The 15,421-nt window shown below is 51.4% G+C and overlaps 1 protein-coding gene across 4 annotated transcripts in view; it reads left to right on the forward strand.

The window, feature by feature from the left end:
• The first annotated feature begins 7,813 nt into the window (after window positions 1-7,813).
• Window positions 7,814-15,421, forward strand: part of ADGRL1 (adhesion G protein-coupled receptor L1) — a 54,275-nt gene continuing 46,667 nt past the window's right edge. For 2 of the 4 annotated variants that reach the window (XM_072721410.1, XM_072721418.1), the window contains exon 1: window positions 7,843-8,018. The gene's annotated coding sequence lies outside the window, so the exon portion shown is untranslated. Of the gene's footprint in view, window positions 8,019-15,421 lie in introns of all 4 variants that reach the window. The other 2 variants (XM_072721420.1, XM_072721417.1) reach the window with 2 other exon arrangements.

Genomic DNA, 15,421 nt, shown 5'->3' on the forward strand with positions numbered 1-15,421 from the left:
TCCCTTCAAGCCCTGGTGACGGTCACCTCCTCCAGGCAGCCCTCAAGCCTGCTGGCCTTTGCTCCTCACTGTTTCTCTGGTGGGGCAATGGGGTCAAGGCTACCTGGGCCTCACCTCTTTCTGGCTGTGTGGTCCCGGGGTGGCTCAGTTAAACTGCTCAGAGCCTCAATTTCTCCATCTGTCAAATGAGGATAATAACAAAAGCCTGTGTCATGAGTCTTTTATGATGCTGAAAGGGGGTGATATGTGTAAAGTGGGTATGACAGCCCCTAGTCCAGTTGCTCTGGCCACGCTGGCCCCCACTGAGCCCCCAAACACACCTGTGTCCCACCTGTGACTTCCCACTAGTTCTTCTTTCTAGATATCCATACAGCTCCTCCTCCCTTTATTCCCATCTCTGCTCATATGTCCGCACCTCAGAAAGAACTTCCCTGGCCACTCAGTCCTCCTCACCTGTATTATCACCTGACATTCTATTACTTACTGGATCTCAGGCTCTGGAACCTGGATTCAAATCCTAGCCTCACAGTTACTGGCTGTGTGACATTAGGCATGTTACTTCACTTCTCTGAGCCTCGGTTCTGTCATTGGGATGGATAAGTGACTCAGTGAATAGGAAGCCCTCAGAGCAGTGCCTGGCCTACTCTAGGGGTTGTTCCCAGAAGTAATATTCCTTTTTTTTTTTTTTTTAAGATTTTATTTATTTATTCATGAGAGACACAGGGAGAGATGCAGAGACATAGGCAGAGAGTGAAGCAGGCTCCATGTGGGGAGCCTGATGTGGGACTCAATCCTGGGACTCCAGGATCACACCCTGGGCTGAAGGCAGGCACTCAACCACTGGGCCACCCAGGCATCCCGTAATATTCCTTGTATTATTTCTGGGTACCCCCTTTCCCTCCTTCCCTCCTGAGGGCTAAGACTTTGGGGGCGATGTTCAGTTCATTCACCATTGTATCCTCAATGCCCAAAAGGCCTGGCACACAGTAGGTGTTCAATAAATATTTGATAAATGAGTAACTCAATGAGGTTCTACTGGTTCTGTCCGAGCCTCAGGTTTCTCATCTGTAAAATGGGTTGCGAATAGCATGTGCCTCATAGATGTTCAGGATTCTGGGAGATAAATACTGCAGTTTCTAATTTTTATTTCTTTTTATTTTTTATTTTTAAAGATTTTATTTATTTATTCGTGAGAGACACAGAGAGAGACAGAGGCAGAGACACAGGCAGAGGGAGAAGCAGGCTCCATGCAGGGAGCCCGATGTGGGACTTGATCCCAGGACCAGGATCACACCCTGGGCTGAAGGCAGCACTAAACCGCTCAGCCACCCAGGCTGCCCTATCTTTATTTTTTAAAGACTTTATTTATTTGTGTGACAGAGACAGCAAGAGAGCACAAGCAGGGGGAACGGCAGACAGAGGGAGAGGGAAAAACAGGCTGATGTGATGCGGGGCTCAATCCCAGGACCCTGGGATCATGGCCTGAGCTGAAGGGAGAAGCTTAACAGACTGAGCCACCCAGGCGTCCCTGGTTTCTAATTTTTAGACATAATTCAAACTGCGCCCACAGCATAACGTGTAGTCTGTTGAAAGCCTCCATATACCTGGCCTAGGCAGGGAGGATTGTGGGAGACACGTTTTATTGCCACCAACACTCTCTCTTGCTTTCTTCCTTTGCAAACAGCGCTTGCTCGTTGAGTGGCAGTGTGCCCTGCCCCGTACAGTGTCTCCCAGCCCGCCTTGCTTCCAGAAGTAGCCGAGTTGCACACTCTTCTGGTTCCGATGAGGTCCAAGCAGAGATCTGTCAGCAGGGGTTTTCGGGGACAGGTAGGCATGTTATTATCTGAGCTTCAGTTGCTTTGGCTGCAAAATGGAGATAAAATAACGACTCAGTGTGGTCAGGGTCTCATAAGTGACCCAGAGAGATAGCTAGGTGACCTGAGGAACTGGATGGTACTGGCCCCCATGCCGTGTAGCTGCTGGCCTCTGGCAGCACCTGGTGCCAACTCCAGACTGTTCACGGAGGGAAAAGCAACTTTTTTTTGTTGAAGCCACTGCAGCTAGATATTTTGAGACTTGTAGCCCAGTGCACCCCAGAATGATGCTATTGAATTTCTCTGGATCTCTAAAAGTGCTCCGGGCAGTGTAGCACTTTTTTTTTTTAAGTTAGAATATAGAATGAGGCTCGGGCACTGCCACATAAAAAAGTGGAGGAGTGGATGCCTTTAGCTCGGTGCGGCCCAGAATGAAACTATAAGGAAAGGAGAATGTTATGGGGTGCATTGTGTCTCCCCCAGAAGATAGAGGTCTAGACCCCCAATACCTCAGAATGTGACCTTATTTGGAAATAGGATTGTTGCAGATATATTTAGTTAAGATGGGGTCATACCAGAGTAGGGTGAGGCCTTAATCCAGTATGACTGGCTTATAAATCTATTCTGGAAAACAACACACAGACACAGATATGTGAGGGGAGAATGCCACTTAAAGACGGAAGCAGAGGCTGGAGTGATGTGTCTACAAGCCAAGGAATACCAAGGATGGCTGGCAGCCCCCAGAAGCTAGAAGCAGCAAGGAAGGATCCTCTTGTAGAGCCTTCAGGGGAATGGGGCCCCTCTGATGGATTTCAGACCTCTGACCTCCAGAATGTGAGATGAGACCTGTCCTTATAAGGCTCCGATTTCTGGATCTTGGTTGTGTCAGCCACAGGAAATTTATACAGGAGAGATGACAGGCAGCAAGACACAATGCCCAAGGCTCCCTGGAGCTTCCGGTTACCTGACCTGGAGCAAATCATTTGCCCACTTCTGGCCTTTGCATGCTTTAGCACCCTCTGCAGGCCCAGGGCACAAACATGAACAAGGAGTGTCCTCCATCAACGGGCACACATGTCTGGAAGCGTTTCCAGTTGTCCAGAATCTCCCCTCAGAATTAACAGCTCTCGGCTGCTCTGTGCACATTGAGGTGGCTGCTGTCATTACCATGGATTTCAGGTTATCGGTGCCCTTGGCCCAGAGGGCAGGGAATGGCCCGTTCACCGTGCAAGACAGATCTATGTTCTGGACAAAGCCTATGAGTGTAAGTTGGCTTAGGGTTCCAGGCACTCAACAATGCCCCTCTGGTTAAAGCTGGAGAATTGGGGCACCTGGGTTGCCCAATCAATTGAGCGTCTGCCTTGGGCTCACATCATGATCTCAGGGTCCTGGGATCGAGCACTGTGTCAGGCTCCCTGTTCAATAGAAAGTCTGCTTCTACCTCTCTCTCTCTGGCCCCCGCCCCCGCTCGTGTTCTCTCTCTCTCCCTCAAATAAATAAAATCTTAAAAAGAGAGAGAGAGAGAGAGAAAGAAAGAATGAATTAACACATGAGATACAGGAGTTGAATCTCAATGAACACCCCAGTGCTAGCATTGAAACTGCTTGGGTCCAAATCCCAGCCCTGCCCGGGACTGGCTGAGTCACCCTTAAGCAAATGGCTTTGTTGCTCCATGCCTCAGTTTTCCTGACTGTAAAATGGGATAATGAAAACCCTACCTTGTAGGGCCATTTGGAGTATTAAGTCTTTAATCCATTTCAAGCCCATTTTTATGTGGGTGGTGTAAGAGAGAGGAGTCTAATTTCATTCTTTTGCATGTGAACATCAAATTTTCCCCAGCACCATTTATTGAAGAGATTATCTTTTTCATATTGAATCTTCTTGGCTCCCTCATCAAATATTAGTTGACCAGATATGCATGGGTTTGTTTCTAGTCTCCTAATTCTGTCTTTTTTTTTTTTTTTTTAATGCCAGTGCTGTACTGTTTTGATTAGTACAGCTTTGTTATAATGTAGTTTGAAATCAGGAAATGTGATGCGTCCAGTTCTGCCCTTCTTTCTCAGGATTGCTCTGGTTTATTTCAAGGATTAAATGAGATGATGTCTGTCAGATACTTAGAAGTCAGGGGCATACAGTAAGTGCTTAATGAGTGTAGGCCCCATGCATGTGCAGGCAGTGTTGGCTGAGTATGTCCATGGAAGAAGAAGTAAGGCCAAGGAGCTGCCTCCCAGGGCCTGAGGGTCAGTGCTGGTGGCCTAACACCTTCCACTTGCATGAATCCCTTCCTTATGTAGATGCCAGAAGAGCAAAGGGCTGACTTCAGGGTTGGAAGAGAGACCCAGACTAGCCTGACTTGATACCTGAATTCACTCCATCATTATTGAGCACCTACTGCATGCCACCATCTGATTTATGATTTGAAAGCCTTCCCTGATTGTGGAGAACCGGCTGGATGGAGATTGGTGGGGAGGGGTGTCCCTCGCTCCAATGAAAGTGAGAGGTGAGGATAGCTTGACATGAACTAGTAGCCGTGCAGATGGGGAAGGGAATATGGATTTAGGATAGGTTGGGAGTTGAAGTTGACAGGGATTGTTAATGGACTGGATGTGAGGGGTAAGAGAGAGAGGAGAATGTAAAGCAACTGAGTAGACGGTTTACCAATCCCGGCCCTCCCTACATCCCCATGGCACTCAACATTTCCAGGTATTTATCACCATATAACAAGTTACCCCAAAAACCTAGTGGCTTAAAATGATACACATGTATTCCTTCACAGTTTCTGTGGGTCAGGAATCCAGGTGTGGCTTTAGTGGGGTGTCTCTGGCTCAGGGTCTCTGAGAGAGCTGCAACCAAGATGGTGGCTGGGGCCATGGTCTCATCTGAAGGCTCAACTGGGGAAAATCTGCTGCCAGGCTCACTAGTTACTGGCAGGATCCAGTTCCTGACTGGCTGTAGGTCAGAGGGCCTCCTTCAGTTCCTCGCTCTGTGGGCCTCTCCACGGGGCAGTTCACAACATGGCACTGGCTTCCCTAGAAACAAGTGAAGAAGAGAGTGAGAGAGAGCACCCAAGATGGAACCCACAGAGTTTTTGGAACTTAATCTCAGAAATAACATGCCATTACCTTTGCCACATTCTTTTGGTTAGAAGAAAGTCCTGGAGTTCCATCCACACCCAAAGAGAAGGGATCACACAGAGTCGGGATCATTGGAGGCTATTTCGAGGCTGCCGCCTCACCATGCACATCAATCCAATGGCTTCATACCACCAGCACCTATAACTCTTCGCCTGGGGGCTCTCTCTGGCTGCAGAGGCAGCTCAGGCTTGTCTGGGGCAGCCAAAAGTCCTGGAGGATCCATTCTCCCCGCTAGCATACTTCACCCAATGAAGGCTGGATGTGGGTTGATAAACAACCCAGCCCCCTCACCACTCACATGAGTTAATTCTGGGGTGCGTGTGCCATAAGCCTCCATAGAGATTAAACCCAAGATGTCCCAGGGTGACCTGCTTGTGGATACAGTCTTTGCTGGGTGTCCTCCCTTCCCTACTTCGCCTCCCCTCTCCACTACCAGTGCTTCCTGCCATTGCCCCCCAGGTAAAGCACTTGCACTCAGATTGGGGTGTCTCTTCTGGAGATCCCAACTGTGTTCCTTTCTCAGGCCTGCTGTAATAAGTTACCACAAGCTTGGTGGCTTAAAAGAAAACAGAGGTGTATTGTCTCACGGTTCTGGAGGCCAAAAGTCTAAAATCAAGATGTTCGCAGGGCTATGCTCCCTCTGAAGGCTCCAGAGCAGGATCCTTGCTTGCTTCTCTCCTGGCATCTGGGAACCACAGACATTCCTTGGCATTCTTGGGCACATGGCCACATCCCTTCAGTCTTCAGCTCTGTCTTCCCCGTGTGTCCTCTCCTCTTAGAAAGACACTTGTCATTGGATTCGGGGCCCACCCTAGCTCTAGTATGATACGGCATGGCATGTTAGCTAGTGACAGCTGCGAAGACCCTATTTCCAAATAAGGTCTCAGATCAGAAAGCTCCCTCGCCCTGAATGGCATTCTCTCCTGCAATTCCATCCATCTATCCTTCCAGTCTCAGTTTGAGGGTCCCTCTTGCAGTTCGGGGTAGGAGGCATGGAAGCCTCAGTTATACGAAGATCCTGTTATCCATTCCCATCTCACCCGATACTCCCTTGTGAATGGTTTCCATTATTGTATTACATAGTTTTGCATTTTTTTTAATGTTGCTCTCCCCGCTTCTAGAATGTGAGCCTGGGAAGGGCAGGCCCCGGGAGACCACTGTGTCCCTTTGTACCTGGTTCAGGCATGGTATATAGTAGGCGCTCAATAAATGTGCCTCGGCCGTTTCCTAACAAATTCTTCTGTCTGGGTGAGGGGGATGCACTGGGCCTCAGACCAGCATCACCCAACCAGACAGGTCACTTGGTGTCTCAGAAGGATGTTCCAGAATCTTCTTGCATGTACACGCGTGCACTCACACGCGCGCACACACACACACACACACACACACACTCACATATACACAGAACGAGCCCTCCCCTCCTTCCCCGTCCCCAATTTCTCGACGGAATATTTTTTCCTGGAGCAGAAAATGAACCATTATTAAAACAACACGGCTACCGGCGGGAAAACCCATTTGCAGCGATTTATACCGCGTCACCGCGGCTGCTGAGAGGAAATGGGAGGAGAAGCGCCGGGTTTAAGCACTGGGTGAAGAATCGTGTTCCATCAGAGAGAGAACAGATGGGTGTTTTTTCTCCTCTCTCTCCCCCTGCTTAGGCTTGGTGTTAGGAATCCATGTCAGCCGTGGGTTTTTTCCTGGTGGTGTGATGGGGGTGACAGGGGAGTGGGAGGCCGGGCCAGGCTGCTGGGCCCCAGGGGAGGAGGGGCCCACTGTGTCTCCTGCAGGGCCGCCTGACCTGAGCCCCTTCTGCTATCATCACCTGGGATTTCCCTCCCCCTTTATTTCCTCCCCCATCCAAAGGCTGGTCCCTCCAAGGCAGGGCCCTACCCTGTCCCTTCATCCCTGGCGTGTGACACACGTAGTTGCTGACATGTCTGCGGAAACGGGCTAACCCACCAGTACCAGTGCATCATACCCTGACATTATTTATGCATCCACCCTCCCCACCAAACTGTGAGCACACTGAAAGAACGGGGGCTCTTTCATTTGTTTCGTTCGTTTACCCACCCTCCCCAAAGAAAGCCTGATCCACGGCCAGCTTTGGGGTGATGGGGAGAAGAGAGGAACATGACTGAGTCATGTAGCTGTTTAAAAGCCATCGGTGGCTTCTCTCCTTCCAAACTGAAACCTGTTAGCTTGGCTCCAATGGCTCTTCCCAGTTTAGACCCAAAACACCTGTTCACTTCCATCCCCAAAAATGCCCAGCCCCTGCCCTGACCCCAGGCACCTTCTAGTCAAACCCATCAGCTCTCTCTCTCTCTCTCTTTTTTTTTTTTTTAATTTATTTATTCATGAGAGACACACAGAGAGAGGCAGAGGGAGAAGCAGGCTCCATGCAGGGAGCCCGACGTGGGACTCGATCCGGAGACTCCAGGATCACACCCTGGGCCAAAGGCAGGCACCAAACTGCTGAGCCACCCAGGGACCCCCAAACCCAGTTCTCATGTGGTCCTCATCTCACCAGAATGCTTTGTGTAGCCACCTCTCTGAACCTCTGGATTTGGGCACCTGGTTGCCTTGCCCACTCCATGTCCACCTCCTGAGCCCCGGGGTTGGACACCCAGAGCCCAGACCAGCCCACCTATGTGCTGGGTCCATGCAGGATTTTAACAAATTGTAGTGAGTTGCCAGTTTTTAAATAACAGGTAACTGTTGCATAAAAATCTGGATTCCTGGCTTTCCATCAAAAGATACAGCCGCTGAGGAGCTGAGGTCACATTCCCAGCAGGGGGGGTTCAGCAAGCAAGGGTGGCGCCCTGAGGAGAGGGCACTGGTTTGCTGGTTCTGGTTCTCACGTGGTGAGTAGTTAAGGGGACTCTGGACCCAGACTGCCCAGGTTGGAATCACTCAGCCTTCCTGTTCTGGAACCTTCCATTTGCTCACCTGGATCAATTCTCCTCAATTCTCCATCCAGCCTGGTGTCCCAGGAGACTGGGCTTTGTGGACTTCACTGACGGCTCCCAGGTCCTCTGGCTTGTGCTGGCTTCAGCCATTGAGGACTCCAGAGGTAGGGGAAGCCGGGAGCGAGGGTATTTATACCCACTATGAATGTATCGTGTGTTTCCTGCCAGGGGTTACATGAGTCAATATGGTATAATAAAAGGCTTAGTAAGTGTTGATAAATATTAACAATTATCATCATTCTTCACCACAGTCCCTACCACTCCTTACTGGCTCCCCGGCCCCGATGTTGAGTGTCAGCTGTGCTATGGCTGACACGGTTGGTCTCAATTTGGCTGTTTGGCGTGTCTGGATTACCTGCTGTCGCCTATGGGTTGTGGCTCAGCTCTGTGTCATCACCTCTGCTGTGAGGGGTTCCCAGGAGGCCCTCCACCCCACCGCATACCCATCTCTGTCACTCCTCTCCAGTGACGGAGGTGTCAGCATATGGGAGCGATCGATTCCTGGGCTCCCCCACTGTACCGCAAGCCCCTGTTGGGGCTTCATACATGTTTGTGGCCTGTATTCCTTGCCTAAGGCTGCAGTATCAAAGTACCACAGACAGGGCTGCTTAAAACAAGGAATTGATTCTCTCAGTTCTGGAGATAAGAAGTTTTTTGTTTGTTTGTTTTTTGTCTTTTAGAGATTTTATTTAAGGGCACCTGGGTGACTCAGTGGTTGAGCGTTTGCCTTTGGCTCGTGTCGTGATCCCGGGGTCCTGGGACCCAGGCCCGTATCGGGTTCCACATGAGGAGCATAGGCGCCTCTCTCTGCCTGTCTCTGTGTGTCTCTCATGAATAAATAAATACAAGCTTTAAAAAGGGATCCCTGGGTGGCGCAGCGGTTTGGCGCCTGCCTTTGGCCCAGGGCGTGATTCTGGAGACCCGGGATCGGATCCCACGTCGGGCTCCTGGTGCGTGGAGCCTGCTTCTCCCTCTGCCTGTGTCTCTGCCTCTCTCTCTCTCTGTGTAACTATCATAAATTAAAAAATAAAAAAAAAGATTTTTTTATTTTAGAGAATGAGTGCGAGTGAGCATGAGCAGGAAGGCAGGGCAGAGGGAGAGGGAGAAGCAGACTCCCCACTGAGCAGGGAGCCTGAAGCAGGACTTGATCTCAGGACCCCGGGATCATGACTGGAGCCGAAGTTGATAACCAGGTGACCACAGGGTTAGTGCTCCCTCCACCGGCTCTAGGGGAAGGTCTTCCCTACCCTTTCCAGCTTCTGGCGGTTCTTGGCTTGTGACCACAGCATTCTAAGCTCTGCCTCTGCCTCCATGTGGCCTTCTCTGTGTCCTCTCCCCTTCTCTTCTCCTCTCAGGACACTTGTCGTTGGATTCAGGGCCCACCCTGATCCACGATGATCTCATCAAAAGATCCTTAACTTAATTACATCTACAAAGACCCTTTTCCCCAATCGGGTCACAGTTCTGGGTGGACATATCTTGTGGGGGCTACCACTCAGTGCAGTACAGACTCCACGGCCTTCTGGAGTCTTGCCTTGCTTTCTTCTCTCTTCGCTCACTCAATCTTTGGAAGCCAGTGGATGACCAGACCTTGGACACCCACCCCTTACCCCTTGGCCTACAGTTGGGGATGAAGGGGGGTGGTTTCCTCTCCAGGAGGGGAAGCAGAAGCCCCAGTGCCATCTGATGGCCCTCTGTTTCCAATGTAGGCCAGGCCCTGAGGAAGGCTGCTTCTCTGTGGGCTGCCAAAAGGCTGGGGTGAGCCCCCCACCTTCCCCTGAGCTTGCAGAGAACACCCGGCGAGCACCACCGATCATCCCTTTGGCACAAGGCTGGGCTGAGTGGTTGTCATTTCTCCTTCAGATGCCAGAACTCGACGCTCCAGTCCACAGTCTGCAGGGCCGGCCTCTGACCTGCAGCCCATTTCTTTCCAGGCCTGACAGGTTGGGTTGAGAAGGAGCGCTCCCCTGAGCTGAGGCAGGCTTCTTTGACTCCAAGCTACTTTAGCCCTCGCTCCCCAAGAATGCCCACAGCCCCTGCTCCACCTTTCTCCAGACAGTGATGCCTCCCTTCCCTCTGACACAAAATGGCCAGCTGGCCTAGGGCCCTGTTTTTACAGCTCATGTGAATTAACATTTTTTTTATTTTATTTTATTAAGATTTATTTATTTGTTTACTCATGAGAGACAGAGAGGGGGGCGGGGGGCAGGGAACAGACACAGGCAGAGGGAGAAGCAGGCTCCATGCAGGAAGCCTTACATGGGACTCGATCCCAGGCCTCCAGGATCAGGCCCTGAGCTGAAGGTGGCACTAAACTGCTGAGCCACCCAGGCTGCCCAATTAACATTTTTAAAAAATAATTTCTTTTTTAAGGTATAATTCACCCCACATTAGATTAACCATTTTAAAGTGTACAACTCAATGCGTTTTTGCATATTCAGGTGTTGCACAGCTATCACCAGTATCTAGATCCAGAACATTCTCATCGCCCCAAAGAAAACCCTATACCCACGAGCAGGCACTCCCCACCCCCCTCCTCCAGCCCTGATCAACCACTGATCTAATTTCTGTCTCTCTGAATTTGCCTATTCCGGACATTTCTTATGAATGGAGTCATACAATCTGTGGCCTTTTGTGTCTGGCTTCTTTCACTTGGCATAATGTTTTCAAGGGTCATTCATGTTGTAGGGTTAACTCTTACTGTGAAGCACGTACTTCTTAAGAATATAGCTTAAGAATACCGAATTAAAAAAAAAAAATGTTCCATCCTTGTCACCACCGCCTAGCGCAAGATATAGAATATTCCAGCCTCTTGTAGGCTCCCTGAGGCTACTTTCCAGTGAATGGCCCCACCCCCAAAGCATCACTTTCCCAGTGGCCCTCACCTGAAGTGATTATACCCCACCACTCAAGGGAGACATGCCACAACTGGGGATCTGCTCTTGGCATCTAGTGGGGGGAGACCAGGGATGCTTCTCTGCATCCTCCAATGCAGGGCGTAGGTCTCCCACAGCAGAGAATCATCCAGGCCCAAATGTCAGTGGTCTACACTTAGGAAAACTTGAGGTTCCTGGACCCCATAGATTACTTCTGCCTGTCCCTGAACGTCATGGAATGGGACCATGAAAAGTGCACCCTAATTGTGTCTTATTCTTTTGCTCAATGTCATGTCCTGAGATTCATTGCGTGTAAGGCTCTCCACGCGTTCCTGGTTCGGTCTTTTTCATCACTGCATTGTATTCCATTGTGTAAATAGACAGTTATTTCCCTTTTGCCAGTCGATGGCACATGCTGGTGCCCAGGGTTTGACGATGATGAATGTGTCTCTTGGTCGCAATAAGTGCCTGTCCCCAATGGGAATAAACCCAGGAATGGAATTGCTGGGTTGGAGCAATTTAACCTTAGTAGACCAGTCGGTAATAGTTAAAGCTCGGGGGATGTTGCACAAAAATCCTGACTTCTGGCTTCTCTTGAAGAATCTATTCTGGCAACTCCGAGCCTGACTTTGCACGTGGTAGTACTCAGCTGGAGTTAAGTAGTAGCAAGTGGCTGCTGGCTTAAAAGGGGGGGTGCGTCTCCAGCTCTCCACAGCTGCCACCCTCCCTCCTTGCTGCCTCACACCTGCCTCATTTCTGTGTTTTTGTTCTCCGGTCTGCATTTGGCTTTGTGGCACCTCTCCTGGATCCGGGCAAGGTCAGGAATCCCTTTCTACCCTCCTGTGGCCATGGCCTTGACCTTCATGGGACCCTCATCTCCCTTCTCAATTCCACTCCATCTCACAGAGCCTGCGGTCCCTTTAGACCTCTATTTTTCAGCTTCTGGGTTCTTGCTGTCTGATTAGGGGTCACTTCCCCAGAGCAGCCTTCTCTGAGCCCTCTGGCTGGGGAGGGCCTCTTGGGGGTACTCTCCCATAGTCCCCACTGGTCTTCCATGCTCACATTTGTACTGACAATCTTTTGTCAGCTCCCAGCCAACTGCAACTGCATCTGTCTTATTCACTGCCATTTGCCCACCACTGGCTCAATGCACAGGGAATGCTGGCCATGGGGCATGGGGCATGATGGGGAGAGAGGGAGAGCCCTCCTGCCAGATGGAATAAACCACTTACCTGGCCATACCCTCTGCAGAAGCAAGCTGGGCTCCCAGGATGAGCTGAGCGGACACACCTCATCCTCAGAAGCTCTTTCCCCCATGGCTGGCCCAAGGGGTCAGGGCCTAAGAAGTCTCTCCCCCAACCCAGTCCATACCAGTCCAGGCTGGCCAAGCGCAGGGCCCCCCTCCCTGGGGTCTTTAACTTCCCACAGGTCGTCCCACCCCCAACCATTCCAGCTGTCCCTAAACACTGTCCAAATGTCCCCCAGTCAATAATTCCTTCGCTTCTCGGACTCAGACTCCTCACCTGCTCACCTGTCTTCCTTCCCCCCCGGCTTTGCCCTGCGCGCCCCGGGTGGTCTCCTCCCAACTCCGCTCTCCCATCGGAGCCCTCAGATCTCCCCTGCTCACACCTCCTCTCCCCAAGAATCCTGACTCCTCCTCCCTCATCTTCTCACACCTCCAACCTCCCCTTGGCTCGCTTTCTCCTTCCTCTCAGCAGCCCCCACCTCAGACACGCTCCCTTGGTTCCCACTCGGTGCCCCCAGCCTGCAGCTCCTCCGCCGCCTCGGCGCTCTTCCCCCTCCTCCCCCCGCCCCGCGGCCGCGCCTCCCGCGCACCTAGGGGGGAAGGGGCGGGGCCTCCTCACCTGGCGGCCGCAGAGCAGCGGGGCAGCGGCCCCTAGCGGCCGGGGAGGGGAGCGCAGCTGGGCGCCCCTCCCAGTTGGTACCTAACTGGGAACCCACCACCGTTCCCGTCGGCCCCCTGCTCAGGCTACACCCCGTATGCTTCCTTTTCGGGACTGAGAGGGGTGGGGCGCCTACAGTTTTCAGTGGTGGGTCAAGAGGTGACATTTTATCAGTCCTGACTCGGGGGGGGGGGGGCAGTGCAACAGTTAAGGGGTTCTATTGGCTCCACCTCTAAGCTATGCCTCAGATCTGACCACTTTGCCCTAGCATCCTGTCCCAGGCCTCTGTCGCCTCTCACCTGGACTGATGATGGCAGCCACCTCCCCGCATCTCCTGGCTCCTTCTCAGATCTCCCCTGTAACTTTGTTTTAACAGATGCAAAATCCATATAACAGAATGAACCACTAACCATTTTCAAGTGAACAATTCACTGGCATTTAGTACATCTGCGACCACCACCTCTATCTAATTCCAGATCTTTCCATTCCCCCAAAGGAAACTTGTACGCATTAGCAGTTTGTGGCCAACCCTCCACCACCTAGACCCCGGCAACCATTAATCTGCTTCTGTCTTTATGGATTTAGCTATTCTGGATATTTCATATAAATGAAGTCTTACAACAGCTGGCCTTTGGTGTGTCTGGCTTCTTTAACTCAGCATAGTGTTTTCAAGAGTCATCCACATTGTGTCATGTGTCAAGACCTCATTCCTTTTTATGGCTGAATAGTATTCCCCTGAGTGGAGATCCAACATTTTGTTTATCTGCTCACTCTTTGATGGACATTTGGCTGTTCCCACCTTCTAGCTTTTGTGGATAATGCTGTTGTGAACATTGGTGTACTAATAATCTATTTGATACCTGCTTTCAATTCTTTCAGTATACACTCAGGGGGTGGAATTGCTGGGTCATATGGTAATTCTATGTTGTTTTTATTGGGGAACCACCCCTATAATCTGCTAAACATTGAATAGCAACACGCCATTCCCTCGCTCGTAGCCACCCCTCCGTTGGCTCCCCCTGTCACTGAGAATCCAATACAGATCCTCCTCGTGGCCCTTGAGGCTCTGCCTCCTGGTCCCACCATGCTGGCCCTTGTGCTCTTCAAATAGTCCTGCCTGTTGCAACTGCAGGGCCTTTGCACTTGCTGTTCACTCTTCTTGGATCACACATGATGGGCACCTCAGCTTTCAGGTTTCAGCTCAAATGTCTCATCCTCAGAGAGCCTCACCCAATCTGTCCCATTATCTCCCCACCTCACCTCCTCTTTCCCCCTCATCCCTCCCTCCAGTCACACAGGCCATATCATAGATCCTTTGCCCACCCAGCATATTTCTGCCTCAGGACCTTTGCTCAGGCTCTTCTTCCTGCCTGGAACACCCTTCCCCCATGACTCCTCCCTTGCCTCTTTAGGTCTTTATCCAAATCTCAGTTTCTTAGAGGAGGCTTCCCTGACTTCCCCTGTCTAAAATTGCAGCTACCACCATGCCCCCTGCCTTCTTTCCTTAATCTTCTCCATAGCACTATCATCTGACATCCTATATCTTTTGCTTGTCTGATTTCTCATCTATCTTTTTTATTAGAATGTCAGCCCCAAGAACAGAGAATCTTTTCTGCCTTGTTCACCACTGTGTCCCCAGCAACTAGTACAGTGCCTGGCATACAGTAGGTGCTCAATAGTCATTTGTCAACTAGCTAAATCCTCCCACCCCCAAAGACAGCAGTTGATGTTAACTCTGCCCACACTCTATCCTCCTGACCCAATTCTGAGACCTTTTTTTTACCTTGCTTTTCACTTGAGTGAGGGTATAGGATGGAATGGGGTTTGAACATTGCCCAAGGTGTGGTACAGTGAGCCCCCAGGAGGGCCAAGGGCACACGGAGCCCCGCCTGCTCACCCCTCAAGGCTTGGACACCTGCCATCCACTTCTCCAGCACCCTGCTCACTTTCCAGGGCTAATTCCAGTATGCCTCCTGTGTCTGCCTTACCTACTAGAACCAGAATGCCCCTGAGAGAGCTTTCAGTCTTGTTCTGGGGGCACTAGGGCTTCCTGAACGCCTAGCCCCATGCCCACACTAAGGGCAAGAAAGTTCCTCTGCACTCTGTGTCTGAGGAATAAATGGAAGGAGGGAATATATGAACCGAAAGGTACAATGACCTGCAGGATTGGGCATCCTGTGTTGAGTGGACTCTAGAAAAAGGCCCAGCTGGGCGCATCTGGCGAGCACTGGAGGTCTGGGCATTGGTCACTTCCTCCTGAGTCCAGGAGCACCGTTTCATCCCCATCCACTGTCTCCCCCGACGTCTCTCACGTGTGTTATAAGGTCTGGCCTGGCACTCCGGACCTCAGCAGGCACAGAGGACCTAGGGAGCCTGAGGCAGGACACAGGGACTGAGGGCTCCAGGCCTGAGGCCAAGGTTGCAGGCATTCGAAACGGGAGGGTGGAGGAGCGGGGAACCGGACATGGGGGTCCGAGGCAGGGCACAGGGTGGGGACGGAGGGCACGGGTGAGTTGAGCCATGTCTGAAGCCGAGGTGCCCTAGGTGCTAAGGTGCGCAGCATGCAGGGTCCCCCAGATGGGAGGATCAGAACGTGAGTTGCCCTCGGGGCGGAACACCCTGGGTGCGGGGGTTTTCTGTACATTAAGGGTGCACCGAACGTGGGGTACCGAAGACGCGGGGCACGCTGGGCAAGGGTAGGACGCCCGAAGCGAGGGTCAAACGCTG

The sequence above is a fragment of the Vulpes vulpes genome, chromosome 9, assembly GCF_048418805.1.
Source record: "Vulpes vulpes isolate BD-2025 chromosome 9, VulVul3, whole genome shotgun sequence".
NCBI classification, from domain to species: domain Eukaryota; kingdom Metazoa; phylum Chordata; class Mammalia; order Carnivora; family Canidae; genus Vulpes; species Vulpes vulpes.